We start from the raw sequence: 20,303 nt of genomic DNA, 5'->3' as shown, positions 1-20,303 counted from the left end.
GATAGGTATACCATCTGGGCCAACTGCCCTTCTTGATTTCATTTTCTTCAAAGCCTCTGCAATTTCTTTCTTTTGAATCTTGCGCATGAAGTCACGATTTATCTCATGAAAAGGAATGGAGAAGTCTCCAAGATCTTGAGCATGACTATCATTAAATAGCTTATCAAAATAATCTTTCCATCTCTATATTTCTTTTATCAACCCTCTATAATTGCATTCTCCATAACTCCAACATTTATGACTACAACATTTATAAATTATTTAAAGCATGTTGAATGATGAGACAATTTTAAAAGTCAAACCAGTATGGAAAAAATTATACATATAAACAATATCAAATAACAAACAAAAAAATAAACAAGTTTTGTCATAAATATATACAAATAATTTTGAAGTTCAAAAACTTAATGAAGAATAGACAGTCTAAGAACCTGAGGTGCACCACACTTCTATGCAAGCCCTGTAAATAAACATATATGAAAGAATTATGAACACATACACACACATATATATAGAATAATTTTATAGTTTAATGACATTGTATAACCTGAATTTTTAGCATGTATCCAATAAATAAATTTTAAAATAAAAAATTAAAATGTAAAACCCTTAAAATCTAAATCATATATGAGAAAAAAAATATATTTAGCATGTATTCAATAAATAAATCATAAAATATGTAATTAAAATATAAAACCCTTAAAATTTAAATCATATATAAAAAAAAATATTTTATATGTATTCAATAAATAAATCACTAAATAGGTAATTAAAATATAAAATATCTAAGATTTAAATCATATATCTAAAAAATATATATTTAACATACATTCAATAAATAAATCATAAAATAGGTAATTAAACTATAAAACCCCTCAAATCTAAATCATGTATGAGGAAAAATATATTTAACATACATTCAATAAATAAATCACAAAATAAATAACTAAAATGTAAAACCCCTAAATTTTAAATCATATATGAAAAAAATATATTTAACATGCATTCAATAAATAAATCACTAAATAGGCAATTCAAATATAAAATGTCTAAGATCTAAATCATATATCTAAAAAATATATATTTAACATGCATTCAATAAATAAATTATAAAATAGGCAATTAAAATATAAAACTCTTCAAATCTAAATCATCTATGAGAAAAAATATATTTAATATGCATTCAATAAATAAATTACAAAACAAATAACTAAAATATAAAACTTCTAAAATTTAAATCATATATAAAAAAAACATATTTAACATGCATTCAATAAATAAATTATAAAATAAGCAATTAAAATATAAAACCCTAAAATCTAAATCATATATGAAAAAATATTTAACATGCATTCAATAAATAAATTATAAAATAGACAAGTAAAATGTAAAATTCCTAAAATCTAAATCATATATGAAAAAAATATTTAGCATGAATTTAATAAATAAATTATAATATAGGCAATTAAAATGCAAAACCCCTCAAATCTAAATCATATATCTGAAAAAAAAATATATTTAGCATGCATTCAATAAATAAATCATAAAATAGATAATTAAAATATAAAACACCTAAAATCTAAATCATATATGAGAAAAAAATATATTTAACATGCATTTAATAAATAAATCACAAAATAGGCAATTAAAATGTAAAACTCATAAAATCTAAATCATATATAAAAAAAAATATTTTTAGCATGCATTTAATAAATAAATCATAATATAGGTAATTAAAATACAAAACCCCCAAATCTAAATCATTTATCTAAAAAAAATATATTTAGCATGCATTTAATAAATAAATCACAAAATAGGCAATTGATAAAACTTTTCTAAAAAGTATTTTTAAAATATATTTTTAGTAAAAAATTATCAGTGTAAACCATGCATCAAATTATAAATAATCGGTTCACACTAGTGGTGAAGTCTAGGTCGAACACAGGAAAATGGGTTAAAACCTTGTACTCCAAACAAAACACATTCTTCATTGTCTTGAAAGTAAACAAATGTGCAATCAAACTCATTACAAATATTTGAGCAAAAAAAAAATTATTACAACCCAACATAAATATTGGCCTAATAACCTAATACTAAAAAAAATAACAAATCTACTTATGCTCGCGAACTCGCTCTTGTTGTCCTCGTGTGTACGGGCATGCCTCAGTATGTCCACCTCAACTCTGGGATGACCTAAACTCAATCAGCTCTAGGGACCACCAAGAAAACAAAAAATAAAATAAAATAAAGACAAGCTAGACTATCTAATCTATTTATGGTTAGTTCAAGTAAAACAAATAATTGAAATAAAGCTAATTATAACAGGCTGTTGCAACTAAATCTAAGAAAATAAATAACTCTAACTAGGAAAAAACTAGAGAATAATTTTTCCAACAAAAAAAATGATTTCATGAAACACGTGAAACTCAGTTTCGATTTTGCCAAAAATAATTTCATAAAACACGTGAAACTCGATTTCGATTTTATGAAATATGTTCAAATCCAGATTTTTATCATTAACCTATCATGAATCTTGGTTAAAATCGTTACCGTATGTTGACCTAAAAAAAGTAGTAAAGTTAATACTCGTCCACTAGAAAAAAACAAAATCAACATAAACAGCTTTGGTCGATCGTTTGTGGTTGATTAGACCTGGCCGACAGATTGGATTTGGCCGACTAGATACCCTAGCTACCAGTTTTAAAAAATAGATTTTAACAAAATAAAAAAACTAATTTTAATACTAAATTAAATATAAAGACAGTTGCAAATACATGACCCTCAATGAAATATATGCACTGCAATATACAAAAAAAAAAGAGAAAAGCAAAACAACAAAAATCCTAATCTATATGCACCTACACTAAAGAAGGGGTAGAAAAGAGCATACCTTTCGATGTCTCTGAGGAGCTTGGAAAAGAAGAGAGTGTTTTGTACCTATTCACGCACGTGGTTACCTTCCTTTTGAGTTGAGATCCACAAGGTTCACCATTTCCTCGATTGTGTGTGGCCTTCTTCGCCGAGCAACGGATATGGGAGAAGTGTGCGGGAGAAAAGAGGGTGTCGGCTAGGGAGAAAGAAGTGTTCGGCTAGCATCATGACAACATCTAGGATGGAGAAGAGGCTTCGATGGCACCACAAATGAGGTAGGGCCTTAGGTCAGAAGGGGGAAGCGGAAGAAGGAGGGGGTGGCAATTCCTAGGAGGCAAAGATGTTTCTCACACATCCCATCATAGCTTAAATAAGCTATTCTAGGGCTAGATAGGTAGTTTTGTAAAATTACTAAAGAAATGTTTGTTTTTCAAAATTTACAAAACACCTCAACTCAACAACTATTTTCTAAAATAATGTTAAAACTTACACTAATTCTAAAAGGTGGTTGATTCCCCACAATGTGTATTTAGGTATTTTAGGCTCTCTAAAAATGGATCAAATCTCAAATTTTGGATTTGGATTGGTACTTACCTCGGGATTTGGTCTGAATACCTTCAAACTACTCCAGATTGCTCGTTTTAGCTTCGTTTTTTGCAAAATTCAAACCAAAGTTTTCCTAACAGAAAACACACATTAAACAACTAAACATGGGCATTTAAACATTAAGTATACACAAGATCATGCATAAGAATGTATAAAAATATGCGCAAAATATGCATGATCAAATTTTCCCTTGTTTATTGTTTGTAGTCCTCGAGCAAAACTTTATTCCTAAACTAAAAGAAAGCAGAACAAGACATGCAATGCAAAGGCCTAAATGCAAAAACTATTGTACAACACCTAACTAACCTAACTCACTTTCGTAGAAATCACGGTTGCATTTAGCGTATGCAACAAGCCCTTTAAACCCCTAGGTTATCCCAATGAATGAGTAAAGTCTTGTGAGGGTCTACAGTGATGCTACCCACAAACATCTCTGTCATGTATGCATTTAATCTTTTTAAAAAATATCAGGCATTCAAGAAAGCTAGTTTGACACATATTTTATGAAATTGCACTCTCATAATAAATTAAAGTCAAATCACGCCACCACAACAGTAAAATTTCTCTTTCTACCTTTTTAAAATTTGCACTTATTTATGTCTCTCTCTTAGAAAATCATGCATATTCATATTATTACCCATTTATCCTCACATATATGTTTTCTGCACAGATTTTCACAAGTTTTTCTAAGCAATGAATTTTCATTAGGCTCTTTTCTTTTTCTTTTCTGAGCACTATGTGAATTTTTAAGCTTTCATGACTCACGTAGCAAGCTTTGGGTCAGTGGCTCTCAGGCCAAATGACCTTAAGACATTAGATATAGAGTATCCCTCAGACTTAATTGCTCGAGTCACTAGGCTCTAGATTTTCATAGCTACGTATAGTTTTCTCCCTATCGTGTGCAATGCCTACACCTCTTTGGCTTTCTAATGGGTCCATGTACTGTGCTTTGGGTCGAGGCTCCCAAACCAGTTGGCTTTAGGGCACCAGGTGTAGAACACCCCTCAAGCTTAATTGCTCAAACCCAAAAGGCCACAGGTGTTGACTAGACAAAAAGTCTGACCATCCTAGTTGTCCGTTCGCGTGAGCGCAAACAATTTATATTGTATTTGAACCCAGCTACTAAGGATCAACTAAGACAATCAAAACAAACTACATGTGTGCTCTTTTCTTTTTATATATATTCATTACTTTGTTCTTTTTCACACAATCTATGCATATGCATACATATGGTTCAAAATAAACTTTAACATTCATATACATTTTTTTTTTGTTGAACTCCACATAAATAACCACTAACTCTAGATTGGTTTCAGAAAATTTTTCTATATGGGGCTTAAAAATCCTCTAAAATATCACAACCTCTAAAAATCACTAATATAATGTTGAAACTTGTTTTCTCAAATCCTAATTTCTATGAGTTTTAATGAAAACAGATACATGGATAGAAAAATTTTGGGGTGTGCATACCATACAATCTCCCATGCTTAAATGACACTATCCTAAGTGGCATACTATAATGCAAAATGAAAAAGCAAATGCACACCTAAGGAATGTAAGGATAAGGATAGATACAACTTGTGCATGAGTTGGAACCCACTTGAGTTAGTTGTCACTATGTCCTTGCACCACCACCATGCATTCTCAGATGTGTGGTTTTTTGCTGAGTTGGCTTTGCAATTGCTCCTATGAGGCTCCTTTTTGTCCTATACCTACAAACTCATAACACTAAAAAAAATACATAAGATTCATATATACATGACACTACTAAAACCCTATCTAGAAGAGAAAGAACAAAATGCAAACCACACAAATCCTATCCTAAGTTATGATACAAATAAAAGTGCTTGCCCTAGTCCTGGCAATCGATGAGTTCCAGAGACTCAATATCCTGCCCCGTAGTGAGATCCGAGATGTAGGGCTTCAGTCTCTGCTCATTGACCTTGAATATCCTCCTCGTATGTGGCTCAAACACTGTCATAACACCATATGAGAATACTTCTCTAACAATGTAAGGTCAATCCCATCTCAATCTGAGCTTTCCTAGGAAGAGTTGTAACTAGTTGTTGAAAAGTCTGTCAATTTCATCTTAATGTAACACCATATGAGAATACTTCTCTAACAATGTGGCTCAAACACTGTCAAACTTTTTGCCCTTGGATGAACGACTTTCGTTGAATGTGCTTGTCATGAAACACCTTTGTTCGTTCTTTATAGATTTTGGCATTTTCATACCCCTCATTACGTAGCTCTTCTAACTTGCTCAACTGCAGTCATCACTCTGCTCCTGCTTGGGCAATATCGAAATTAAATTTCTTAATTGCCCAGAATGCTCTATGCTCTAGCTCAACTGGTGGATGACACGACTTTCCAAAAACTAATTGATAGGACAACATGCCAATGGGAGTTTTGTACGCAGTGCGGTAGGTCCAGAGTGCATCATCTAATCTCTGTGACCAATCATTGCAGTCTGGTCTAACCATCTTTTCCAGAATGAGCTTAATCTCCTTGTTCGAGACTTCGGCCTGGCCACTCATCCGTGGGTGATATAGGGTAGCAATTTTGTGGAACACCAAGTACTTTCGTAAAAGGGAAGCCATGTAGATGTTCTTAAAGTGTTTACCCCCATCGCTAATAATCACACATGACACACCAAACCGACTAAAAATATTGTGCTTAATGAACTTAAGCACCACTTTGTGGTCATTGGTTTTGGTGGATACCATTTCTACCCATTTTGAGACGTAATCCACTGCCAATAATATATATAAATGACCGAATGACTGTGGAAATGGTCTCATAAAGTTGATTTCTCACACATCAAATATCTCTACAATCATAATGGAAACCAATGACATCATGTCTCGCTTGGACAAATTGCCCATCTATTGGCAGCAGACACATTTCTTGCAGAACTTCACTGCATCTTTATGTAGTGTTGGCCAATAAAATCCAAACTATAAAACCTTAGCAGTCGTCTTGTGACCACTAAAATGGCCTCCACATGTTAAGGAATGGCAAAAACTCAAGATCGATTCCACCTCCACCTCTGGTACACATTTGCAAATCACTTAGTCTGCATATGCTCTGAATAACTCTAGGTCCTCCTAGAAATAGTACTTTTCCTGATCCTTAAAGCGTTGTATCTCGCTTTTAGACCAATGCTCAGGTATGGATCCGATCGCCAGATAATTTATAATGTGTGCAAACCAAGGAACACGTGTGCTCTGGACAGTCAACAACTGCTCATTAGGGAAAGTCTTGCCTATAGGTGATCTGCAGTGGTCTTAAAATGTTTGAGCAAAAATAAAAAAATTTATTACAACCCAACATAAATAATTGGCCTAATGCCCTAATACTAAAAAAATAACAAATCTTTGTTTGCATGTGAACTCGCTCTTGTTGTCCTCGTGTGTACGGACGTGCCTCGGTATGTCCACCTCAACCCTGGGATGACCTAAACTCAATCAACTCCCGAGACCACCTGCAAAACATGAAACAAACACAAAAAAAAAAATGAAGACAAGTTAGACTATCTAATCTAGCTACGGTTAGTTTAAGTAAAACAAATAATTGAAATAAAGCAAATTATAACAGGTTGCTGCAACTAAATCTAAGAAAACAAATAACTCTAACTAGGAAAAGTCTAGGGCACAGTTTTGCCAACAAAAAAATGATTTCATGAAACACGTGAAACTCAGTTTCAGTTTTGCCAAAACTGATTTCATAAAACACGTGAAACTCAGTTTCAGTTTTATGAAATCTGTTCAAATCCAAATTTTTATCATTAAACTCGCATGAATCTTGGTTAAAATCATTACCCTATGCTGACCTAAAAAAATAGTAAAGTTAATACTTGTCCACTAGAACAAAAAAAAATCAACACAAGCAGGTTGGGTCGACCATTTGTGGCTGATCAGACCTGGCCGACTGGCTACCCTAGCTGTCGATTTTCAAAAACATATTTTAACAAAATAAAAAAAACTAATTTTAATGCGTAATTAAATGTAAAGACATATGCAAATATGTGACCCTCAATGAAATATATACAATGCGATGTGCAGAAAAAAGAAGAGAAAAGTAAAACAAAAAAAAATCATAATCTATATGCACTTAAACTAAAGAAGGGGTTAAAGAGCGTACCTTTTGGCGTCTTTGAGAAGCTTGGGGGAGAAAAAAGTGGTATGTACCTATTCACGCACGTGGCTGCCTTTCTTCTGAGTTGAAATCTACAAGGTTCACCATTCCCTCGATTGCGTGTGGCCTTATTCGTTGAGCAATGGATGTGGAAGAGAAAAGAGGATGCCAACTAGGCAGAAAGAAGGGTTTGGCCAACATCATGACAGCATCTAGGCTGGAGAAGAGGCTCTAATGGCACCATGAACGAGGTAGGGCCTTGGGTTAGAAGGAGGAGGCAAAGATGGCTCTCACATGTCCCATCATAGCTTAAATGAGCTATTCTAGGGTTAGATAGTTAGTTTTGTAAAATTATTAAAGAAAGGCTTGTTTTTCAAAATTTATAAAACACCTCAACTCAACAACTATTTTCTAAAACAATGTTAAAACTTACACTAATTCTAAAAGGTGGTTGACTCTCCACTAAGGTATTTTAGGCCCTCTAGAAATGGATCAACCCTCAAATTTTGGATTTTGACTAGTATTTACCTCAGGATTTGATCTGGATACCTTCAAACTGCTCCAAATTGATTGTTTTAGCTTCGTTTCTTGCAAAATTTGAACCAAAACTTTCTTAATAGAAAACACACATAAAACAACAAAACATGGGCATTTAAACATTAAGTATGCACAAGATCATGCATAAGAATGTATAAAAATATGCCCAAAATAATAACATTATATTGACACAAACTATTGTTGTGTCAGTATAACATACATCATTACCGGAGCAGGTTATATGTTCCCCCTCTGAACAAGGCCGATAGCCACATCTCATGTTCGGGGGGTCCCAAAAAGCACCACGTATTTAAGCATGTACATCTCGTATCCCCATGTTTGTCAGCATTAATTAGCATTGAAGTTTGATGTGATTGCAAAGACTTAAGTACCCTCTCCTCCATTGGTGCCAAAAAAAATAACGATTCTAGAAAAAGAGTGATTGTAAAGACTTAAGTGCCCCGAAGATGATTATTTAATACGAAGTCTCTGCACTGCAGGATTATCCGAGAAAGAAATCTCTCCTGGAGGAGGCCATGAACATCAACCCTCTCACTCTCTCTATCCCTTCTCTTTCTGCTTCTGTGCACATCCAGCAGAAGATCCTACATTGCTCCATCAAGCACCGACGGACCTGTACATTGACTATTATGGAGCCTGATTTAGAGTTTTTACTCTTACAGGAGGTGAGTCAACGATCCGATGGTGAGCCGACAATCCGATGGTCATCCGGCGAAACGAACCTGAGCCATCAAAAATGTCTGTTTGAACTTTTCATCGCCATCTTCTTCTTCTTCCTTCTCTGTAAAACACTGTAAAACCCTCTCTCTCTCTCTTTCTAGAGAAGAAATCAAGGGAGGCAAAGAGTTCCCCCTAGAGAAGGCCATGAACATCAACCTTCTCACTCTCTCTCCCTTCTCTTTCTACTTCTGTGCACATCTAGCAGACGATCCTACATTGCTCCATCAAACATCGACTGACTTGCGCACTGACTGTAGCATCGTTCAACTTGATTCGTTATAGAGCCTGATTCAGAGTTTTTGCTCTTATATGAGGGGGTTTGGGGGCTCCTCTCAGCATGGGTAGCATCGTTCAACTTGATTCATTGTGGAGCCTGATTTAGAGTTTTTGCCCTTACAGGAGGGGGTCCGGGGGGTCCCCCCCCCCCCCCCGACGCGGGTCTCATGATTTTTAGTGTTGTCGGGTCCTGTTTCTTTCTCATGATTTTTTCAATGACTCTCCTACAGTGATTTTTAGTGTTGTCGGGTCTCCAACGAGCCCACAGTGATTTATAGTGTTGTCTGGTCTTCCAACAACAATTTGTAGCATTGTCGGGCCTTCCTACAGCGATTTATAGTGTTTTCAGGTCTCCAACGAGCTCCACAACGATTTATAGTGTTGTTGGATCTCACTACAGCGATTTGTAGTGTCTTTCGCAAATCACTATAACGATTTGTAGTGTTATTCAGTAAGCAAATCGTTGTAAATCGCTACCCAAATTAGGACCAACTTGTCAGGGTCATATCTCCCTAATCAAAGGTCATATTCTAAATTTGTAAAAAGTGGTGTCTTCGTTATTGAGTCTAGTTTATTCCTGTAAATTTTCAGCAATTTCTATGGTCATTTCATTCCCTATTTTAACTAAAAACTATATCCCTATTATTCTGTGTTATTTGAGTTGCACAACACTACAAAAGTGTAGGCACTGGGAATGTACATGAAAGTACACTTGACTATGTTTCGGTAGAAGGAATGCAGTTTAATAATGAGGAAGGTGCATATAAATTTTACAATGATTATGCCTTAAAAGTTGGCTTCAGTGTGAGAAGGTTTTCTAGTAAAAAATGGAGATTATGCCTTAATATGGGTCTAGATTTTAGTTAAAATGGAGAATGAAATGGCCATAGAAATTGCTACAAATTTACAGAAATAAACTAGACTCAATAACAAAGATACCACTTTTTACGGATTTGGAATATGACCTTCGGTTAGGGAGATATAGCCCTAACAAGTTGGTCCTGATTCGGGTAGCGATTTATAGCGATTTGTTTACTGAATAACACTATAAATCGCTATAGTGATTTGCGAAAGACACTACAAATCGCTGTAGTGAGATCCAACAACACTATAAATCGTTGTGGGGCTCGTTGGAGACCCGAAAACACTATAAATCGCTGTAGAGGAGTCATTGAAAAAATGGTGGAAAAGAAACAGAAAAAGAAAAATAGAAAAATCGTGGAAAGGGGTGTTACGAAAATCTCGAGCAAGAAACAACCGAAGGAAACATGAGCCTCACGATTAAACAAAATGCTTTATTGCACTTTTTCGATAGTTAAAAGAGGGAAAGAAAATAAAAAAAAAATTATACAAGGACCCAAAAAAATTATACAAGGGACCCGCGTCGAAGGGGGAGCCACCGGACCCCCCTTCTGTAAGGGCAAAAACTCTAAATCAGGCTCCAAAACGAATCAAGTTGAATGATGCTACCCACGCTGGGAGGAGCCCCCAAACCCCTCTCCTGTAAGGGCAAAAACATTGAATCAGGCTCCACAATGAATCAAGTTGAACGATGCTACAGTCAGTGCGCATGTAGGATCGTCTGCTGGATGTGCACAGAAGTAAAAAGAGAAGGGAGAGATTGTGAGAGGGTTGATATTCATGGCCTTCTCTAGGAGGGACTCTTTGCCTCCCTTGATTTCTTCTCTAGAGAGAGAGAAAGAGAGAGAGAGAGAGGGTTTTGTAGTGTTTTACGGAGAAGGAAGAAGAAGAAGATGACGATGAAAAGTTCAAACAGACATTTTTGATGGCTCAGGTTCGTTTCGTCGGATGACCATCGGATCGCTGGCTCACCATCGGATCGTCGGTTCACCATCGTTTCGCCAGATCACCATCGGATCGTCGGCTAAGGTTCGTTTCGCTGTGTAGACTTTGAAGAGTCAACATCATCCTCGACTTTCTGGATGAAGGACATGTTTGTCCTTTTTTTGAACCGTTTGTTTTCTTTTTTTGAATGAAGGACATTTTTGTCATTTTCTTAAACCATCATTTTATGGCAAGAATAGCAAGAAAGGGTACTTAAGTCTTTGCAACCGAACCAGACTCCAATGCTGAGTTATGTCAACATACACGGGAATACGAGCACCATGTGCTTATATACGTGGTGCTTTTTGAGACCCCCGAACACAGACGTGGGATTCAGTGAATCATCGGGGGTGAACATACACCACCCTCTCCATCATTACTGGCATGAGCTTATTTTGCGAAAGTAAAGTTGTTTACTTCACTGACATCAGCCTGTTTTGCGCCAGTAAAGATGTTATATTAACGCAATGTATGTCACACCCGCATAACATACCTTTATACTGGCGCTTTATAAGAGCCATGCCAGTAAAAAAGTAATTTCTTGTAGTGCCACAAATAAAAAACGTATTTCCTCACACTTTCCCCTATTTTGAGGATGCTCAAAGTTTTTCTGTTTGGGAGGCATGCTTCCAAAGCCCTTTTAAATTAAGATTCCAATATTTATGGAACAAGCATAAAAAAATAGTTTCAAGCTAAGTACGACTCCATTTCATGAGCTCATTATGAAACCAAACCGAGCTTAGTTATTAGCAACTTCCTTCTTTACCAAGCCCAGACTCTAGTGGTATAGTTTTGACCAACCTAAAAGAGTCTTCGAAGCAAAGTAAATGAAGATATAGGAGAGGATTTGACCAAGCCAAACTGAACAGAGCTGGGATCGAGTTGATCTAAGTCAAATGTGAAAGGCAAGCTGGGGTTAGGCAGACCCTCAGCAGTGATTATTCAACGTACCACTAGGGTTTTGAACCTGCAACGTCCCACCACAGGGAGAGGAGCACCTCCTACGAACCAAACGGAGCCCCCCGTTGGTCATCTGGGCTTGTGATGGTACGACGACATGAGCATGACCAAGGAAAATATTTGTTTCTTTCCCTTAGGCTGGGAGCACATGATCTAAAAGAACAAAAAGGATTGATATACTTTCTGGCATGGAGTGGTCCATAAAAGCAAAGAGGGGACCCAAAAGACCTCCTTGTGGTCCTCCTCCAATTGGACCACACCCTTTGCTATGGTCCCCCAGCCACGCCCCGAAAGTGACCCTTATCCCCTTCTTCTTGATATCCTATTGGGTTGCTTTTTGTTATTTTGGAAGTTTCATTGTGATGTAGACATAATGAAAGGTTTTGGATTAGGAAATGGTTTGGATTTGCAGTCGCTAGATAGAATTCAACGGGTGGTAGAACTGGAGCCAGATTGGACAAAATCTGATCTAGATCCAAATCAGTGAACAGAAAAACAAACCCCTAGTTTTCACTTTTACCATCCCAGGATATGGGAAAAATAAAAGGACCTGGATCCAACTCCCCAACTAAATGACATTCGTACCTTCTTCATATCGTCTCTCTCTCTCTCTCTCTCTCTCTCTCTCTCTCTCTCTCTCTTGTATGGTGAGCAGCCAGATTTTTTTTCTTTAGGGGGGGCAGAAAATTTTAATTGTTTTACCTATATTGTGAGCAGCCAGATCATAAAGGCTTCAATATAAGTTTTAAATTCTTTGGGGGGCTCGGCCCCCAGTCCTAATGTAGGTCCGTCTCTGAAAACGTAACCAAATTTTCGAACTCAAATTCAGATGTGATAGCTGGATCATGAAGTCGACAATGTCTTAACCAATGGATCTCAGTTTCTCATCTTGGAATATCTTTGAATATATCCATATATCAGCTTCTATGAACTTTGGTCTTGAGGCGTTGAAATTCATGAACTTTGGTCTACGTTCTAGCTACACATGCCAAGTGTATCCTTCACCCTCCATTTCATGATATATATATATATATATATATATATATATATATATATATATATATATATATATATATATATATATATATATACCATGGGATCCAAATAAGAATGGAAATTCAAATAAGACTTTAAGTTTCCCAACTTGAGTTTCAAGTGATGCCAAATGAAGTTCCCATCGATTGAGATTTCAGAGATATACTCTCACACAGGGGCGTAGCTAGGGGGGGGCAGGACTGGGCTGTAGCCCAGTCCTGACTCCCGAAACAGTTAAAAAAAAAAAAAAAAATTTTAAAGCCCAGTCCTTGCCCAGCCCCGATTCCATATGAAATAGATTTTTATCCATTTTTGTAGCCCAGCCCGGTCCTAGCCCAGCCCTGACTGCAGCAAATAGTTTGATTTGTCCATATGAAATAGATTTTTATTAATAATTGTAGCCATTTTTTTTTATCTCAAAAAAAATTTTTCGGGGGCGCTGCCCCCGAACCCCCGACTATGGCACAAATAATTTTTTTTTTTCCTACACCCCTGTTTGCCCACCCCTCACATGAATCCTAGCTACGCCCCTGCTCTCACATGTGCAAGGTCTAATGCTACAAGTCTTAGCTCAAAAACATTGAGCAAGCTGCTGAAGATGTGCATGTCTTCCATCTTGATTCAGAAGTAAATCGTTAATAATGTGGACTTGATTGATGCCAGACAGTTGAATTATCAGCTTAGCCTGAGAAGAAACTTCACCAACATATCCACTGAACCAAAAATTAAGAGTGAGAAACTGTTATAAAACCCAACCACAGAAATGCACCGTGACGATTCTGCAATGTGAAACCAGTTTGCAGCTTATGTGAAGAGAAGTTAGAAATAGAAAGTTGTGACCACCCTTGGGGAGGAGGAGGAGGAGGAGGCCATCTATTTGTGCTGACCCATTGGATGATGCAAAACTAAAATTATCAAGAGTAACATTAACACATGTTCACAGATCCTATTCATAGTATTCAGCCAAAACATCTGATTTGGCATAGATTGATGACAAAAAATAATCTGATTTCGAAGTTTCCAAGTACTGAAACAATAATATAGCCATGCCTGATATATTTTAGAAAGATGTAGACTGATACAACACTAAGAATTAAACCATGCACGAGAGAAGTTAACAATGAAGGTCAAAATGTTGACCACGTATTAATCTTTGGTGAAGCTTTCTAAGGAAATATGTATAGTTTGGGGCATATTCTTAAAATCTTTTTTGAAATTTCTGGTTTGAAAGTGAACTCTGAGAAGAGCAACTTCGTGTTTTTTTTTTTAATGATGAAAGCGAGAATATGGAGGCCGGAGGGTTTTTTCAGTGTGAACAAAAAGAGTTACCTATATATGAAGCACTTGGGAATACCATTGCATAGAGGGGGTGACAAAAGCTTGTTTTTGGACATGAGTAAAAAACAAAATCCATAGTAAAGTGAAATAGTAGAAAGCAAAGGTATTATCAAAAGCTAATAGATATATTTTGGTGAAGCATGCCCTTGCCACGGTTGCCTAATACTTTACGAGCCTTTTTTTTTTTAATGCTCAAATCGGTTCTTAAGAACATCAACAAGGTGCTTAGAAGGTTCCTTTGGAGGGCCAAAGAAGATAAGAAGGTGAGGCCGCCCCATGAATTGAGAGGTAATCACATTAACTCTCTTGCATGGTGAGTTGAGGATTAAGGACCTAAGGTGCTTTAATAACCCATTGTGGTGAACAATGGCCAATGAGGAGGGGGGGAGGTAATGAAGAGCAATTACGGGCTACATGATTTTGGCCTTTAAATTGGGTTGAAATTTTTAAATGAAAGTCCGGGTCCAGTTTTTTGAAGGGGCTACAACAAAAGTCTATAAACTCTTTATAATTAGCATTAGGGTGAAAGTTAGAAATGGGAGTAAGACCTCTTTTTAAAGGGATGTATGGCTCATGCATGGAGGTTCCTTATGATAAAAGTTCCTGGACATATTTCAAATATGTAGAGGAATAGGGGGAAAAGTAGGGGAGAGTTGGTCGATCCCAACTACATGTGGGATGTCGTCATACCAGTGACTCTATACAACAGTTGTTATGATAATGGGTGATTTGGAGGTAGTTTGATTGTCGGTTGGGGAAGATCGCTTATGATGGAAACATGAGAAAGATGAGGTTTTCACGGTGGCATCCCATTATCGTGTGCAAGGACCTCCCTCAGTTATTTGGCTACCTAACCACAACCTTTGGAGGGCAATTTACCTTCAAGATCAATGCTTTTAAGATGGCTGCTGCTGCATCATGGAAGACCCACAATTGACACACCTCTTTGTTGTGTATGAATGAGTCAAGAAACTGCATTAGGTTTTTTGGAACATAAGTTTGCCCAGTCACATTTATTCTCCACTATTGAAAACATTAGGTGTAGAGGGAAAATGACTATGAATGAAGGTGTTGGGTAGTCACCATGTGGAAGCATGTATGGGCACACATGAACGAGGTTCTATTTGAAGGTGCAGCCACAAATAAGTAGTTGGTCCAACTATGTATCAACAGAGAATGCAAAGAGTGGAATAGGCAGCTGGACTTTTCTTTCATGATATATCACCATTGATATTCACAAATTAGGTTGATTTTTCATCATGATCCTTTCATGTGCTCATTTTACCTAATTATATGAGTTCACTATTATTCTAGTCGTTAGCTGGTTTGGGACCCGCTGGACCTTCAAATTGTCCTACTGTTATGATTGTTATAGTACTATGTACAGTTTGCGAATCTGTGAATAGAGCTTAGTTTCTGATAGATTGTAGAAAATTTCATTAGTTTTCTGATGCCACAAACTGTTCATAAAAATTCTTCCAAACAAGGGAGATACGAATAGTTTAGTGTTTGCCTATATTTTTTTTGTTTCGACTATCACTTTTCTATTCCAATTGTCACTGTTTTGTACACAGTTTGAAAATAGAACCCAAAATTTCATAGATTATGTGAAATTTTGTTATCTTTCCAATACAGTAAATCGTTGATAAAAACTTCTCTAAACGAGGGAGATACGAATGATTTACCAAACATGGGTCAGGTTGGTTATGCACAGTAGCGAATAATATGCATTCGGGTGAGCAGAAATATTCAAACTGAATTGAGTTTTTTATTGTTTTTCACTCACAGCATGCCATACACCATTAAAAGAATTTCAACTATGAACAAAAATAATTTCTTACAAATAAATGATAATTTTACAGCCATTAAATCGAAAAATGATCTGTCATCCTAAAAATAATTTCCTTAGAAACGTTTTTGGTATTTTTCATAAATATATACATTTATTTTGCATGGTCATTATTTTATATTTTTAATTTTCTTTTATTATTAGCATATACCACAAATAATAGGAATAACACAAGAACGTCAATTTATTTTATGGAAAATAAGTACGCAACCCCTTATTGCCAGCCTATATATAAAATTTCTTCCTTCTTTAGCTTTCCAAATTCCCTAACTTCTAGCCCTTGTTTTCTTTTTTCTAATCTTTCTCTTTTTTTCTTTTTTTTTCTAACCTTATTTTTTATATGACATATATGATACTTTATATCTTATATAATATAGTTATATTAACTATATGTATAACATTATATATATATATATATATATATATATTATATGCGCTCAAGTAAGCCCATGGAAGCCCACAAGCATGGGGTGTCCCGCTCCTTAGCTTACTAACTAATTCTCAAAGGCAAGCTAACATGGCTTGCTTGTTTGGCAAGCAATTGACTTTGCCATTTTTTTTCTTTCCTTCTTTCATACTTACCATAATATTTATTTTTTTCTTTTTTATGTATCAGCCCATCCTAGAGAACCTTTTAGGATGGGATGCCTCCCCCCTTGGGAGGGTTTTCATGTTTTGGAAACCGTTGACTTAGTTCCCCTGTTTTAATTTTTGGAAAGTTTTCAAATTTCTTGTGTTTTTTTTAACTTTAAGAATGACAATTTTAACTTCATGTGCCACCTGAGATGAGGTGCTCACATAGGTTGGGCCCCCTAGGGAATGCCCCACCTATGAACCTCTACTAAATTATAGAGCTTGATTAAATCAAAATTTTCATTCCATAAAAAATCAATTTACTAATTAACATATTTTTTATTTTGGATTTCAAATTCATAAAACTAAATTAAAATTTAATGAAATTACATTACATACATATCAAATTATTCTGAATTCGTCTGAAATCATATTTTACTTTATTTTGATAAAATTTACTATTTATTTTATTAAATTTGATCTTTTTCATAAATTCAATTCTGAATGCGAATTTCACTAAAAATCAACTTGAATCACTTTAATTTTTTATAAGATATTTTTTATCATTCATTGTAGGCTAATTTACACTTTTATACTCTTTTCTAAAAAAAATCATCATTAATATTATTTTATTCATTGAAAATATCCTAAAGAATCATAGGTATTATATCCAATTTCAATTTAAATTCCAAGTTTAATTTTGACAAAGATTCAAATTATTGTATAATTCAAATTCTGAATTGAAACTTAATTTAATTATAGTTTATATGAGAATTAGAATCAAATCCAAATCCATGTAGAATATTAAAGATCCATTTATTAAATCCAAATTAAATCCAAATCCGGATTTAAATTTTAGAAATTGAAATTAAAATTCAATGAGACTCCAAATTCACATGCACACTCAATTCAAATCCTGACTAAATTGAAACTCAAATTAAATTTCAATAAAGTCTAATTTAATTTCAGATTAAATCCAATTAAAAATCAAAAACTCGATTCAGAATAAATTTCTAAATTTAAAATTCATTCTAAATTCAAATTAAAGCTTAATTATAACTTAAATCTCATCTTAATTTCAAATAATATTTTAAGATTTGCCTTTGTTTCTCATAAAATATCAAAAAATCATAGGTTTTATAATTGATATATAAAAGAATTTATTATCAGTTGCTGAAAGGGTTTACAAAGTCAGATTGTTCTATCAAGGTGAAAGGCAATCTTTGTTCTTACTGTGTAGGAACTGTCATTGTCGTGACCAATATCACCCTCTAGTTTTTTCTGCATCTAAGATGATCATGTACATAGTCTAGCCAATGATGAGTAATCACTACCTAAGCAAGACCGGATATCATAATGTTAATTCAGCCTTAAAATATGTCTGCTATAAAACACAGCATAAATATTTAAACAGAACGGAAATAGGGTACTAAAGAACAGAGGATAACAGGAGAACACCATTAAAAAATTTGCTCTATTTTTTCATCTTTTGGATTACATAGCACCAACTTGCAAGCATAATAGTTTACCTATTTAACACTTGAGTTTTCTTTTCTAATAACGCCAACCAAGCTCTGGTTAAAGCTCTAGCTGGTATTTTTTGGCACTAAATAGCATTCTTAGGCACGAAACGCACCAAATATGGTTTCTCAAAGAAACAATTGTGGATCTTCTGGTATTGGGGCAACCAGCCCAATCAACATCAGAGAAAGCATGTAATTCTAAAGTACTTTGAGTCAAGATTTTTAAATTGAGGTATGTCGATCCCTTGACGTATATATGAATCCTCTTGACTGCTTGAAAATGTCCAATCATGGGCTCATACATAAATTGACTAACAAAATTCACACTAAAAAAGAGTTCAGGACGAGTGATGGTTAGGTACTGGAGGGCTCCGACCAAACTTCTGTAGTATCTTTGTGTGGCCTTTTATCTATTTGCATTTTCGTTGACATGAGCGTCAAAGCGGGTTTACAATTTTGCATATTTGCCTTCTCAAAAAGAACACAAGCATACTTGGTTTGGCATAAAAGCAACCCCTCATTCGAATGCATAACTTTTATACCCAAGAAGTAGTGAAGTTTTCCCAAGTCTTTGATTGCAAATTCCTTTTGTAACTTAGCCATCAAACCTTTCGTCATCAATTCATTATCCCCTATAAGAACCATGGCATCAACATAGAGCAAAATAATTAGTATTTTTTAATTAGAGTGATAAATGAATATAGACGAATCTGCCATGCTATACATGAATCCAAAATCCATAAGAAAGACACTTAGCCGACTAGGCTTGGGAGGTCTGCTTAAGACCATAAAGCGCCTTTTTTAATTTACAAACATGATTAAAAAAATTATCTTTATAACTAGGAGGTTGTTTCATGAAGACCACTTTATTTAGATCCCCATGAAGAAAAACATTCTTTACATCAAGTTGACATATTTTTCATTTGTTTGATAGTAGCAATGATTAAAACAACTCTAATACTAGTATGTCAGATAACTAGGGAGAAAATTTCATAAAAATCTATACCCTCTACTTGATTAAAACCACGTTCAACAAGCCTAGTCTTTAATCTTTCCAAAGTTCCATCAGATTTTATTTTCATTTTAAAAACCCATTTTGAACCCACCAAAATTCATATCTGATTTGTAAGGAACAAGGTCCCATGTGTGATTTTGTTCCAAAGTTGTCATTTCTTTATATATGGCCTTTTTCAACCAGAATGACTAAGAGTCTCATGGATGGATTTTGGCTCTTTTGGAATAGATTCATACTTCATTATGTGCACATTGGCATACTTGGGATTTGGCTTGTGAATCCCATGCATGCTTCATGTCATCATAGACTGACTATTTGGTCGAGGTTTCTCATTGATAGGAGATTCATTTTGACCCACTCAAAGACCTTTTTGTATGACATTCTGAACATTTTCTTCGACTTCTATTTCATTCAAAATGACTGGACGTTGGATATTTTCATTTTCATTTCCAATACCTTCCCTGAGCAAATCTACTTGACTTCGAACAGTTTGCTCATTTTCATTTAAAATCTCAGACTAGTTTTGAAAACTGATGTTTGGCAAGAGCTCAAATCTTTGAACAAAGACATCATTGGAGTTTGACTTCTCCATCTCCCAATCCTGCATAGTGGAAAAATCCCCTTTGGCTTTGGAAACATCATATAGAGTTTCAGGTTTTTTGAAAGAAAAGTCATCTTTATCAAAAATGACATGTCGAAACATTAATATTTTCTCAGAACTAGGATGCAAACACTTATATCCTTTGTACCTGACATTATCTCCCAGAAAAATGCATGGCAATGACTTTGGTTTAAACTTGTTTATGTTGTAATCTCTTTATGAGAAACATTTATACCCAAAAATCCTTAAACTCAAATAAATTGGTTGTTTACCAAAAAGTTTGAAAAATGGGGAATCCATTTTGAGAGATGTTGAAGGCAAACTATTGATTAGAAATACAGCAACAAAGAAAGCCTCAATCCAAAATCCTTTTGGGACATTAGCATTAAATAAAAT

At 34.9% G+C, this 20,303-nt stretch overlaps 1 pseudogene; it reads right to left on the bottom strand.

Moving 5' to 3' along the window:
- Positions 1 to 5,329: 5,329 nt before the first annotated feature.
- Positions 5,330 to 6,077, bottom strand: LOC149818856 (uncharacterized; annotated as a pseudogene).
- Between the last annotated feature and the right edge of the window lie 14,226 nt (positions 6,078 to 20,303).

The sequence above is a fragment of the Nuphar pumila genome, chromosome 13, assembly GCF_984573655.1.
Source record: "Nuphar pumila chromosome 13, dmNupPumi1.hap1.1, whole genome shotgun sequence".
NCBI lineage: Eukaryota > Viridiplantae > Streptophyta > Magnoliopsida > Nymphaeales > Nymphaeaceae > Nuphar > Nuphar pumila.
The sequence above is the reverse complement of the archived record's forward strand: the minus strand, read 5'-3'. Positions and strand labels throughout refer to the sequence as shown.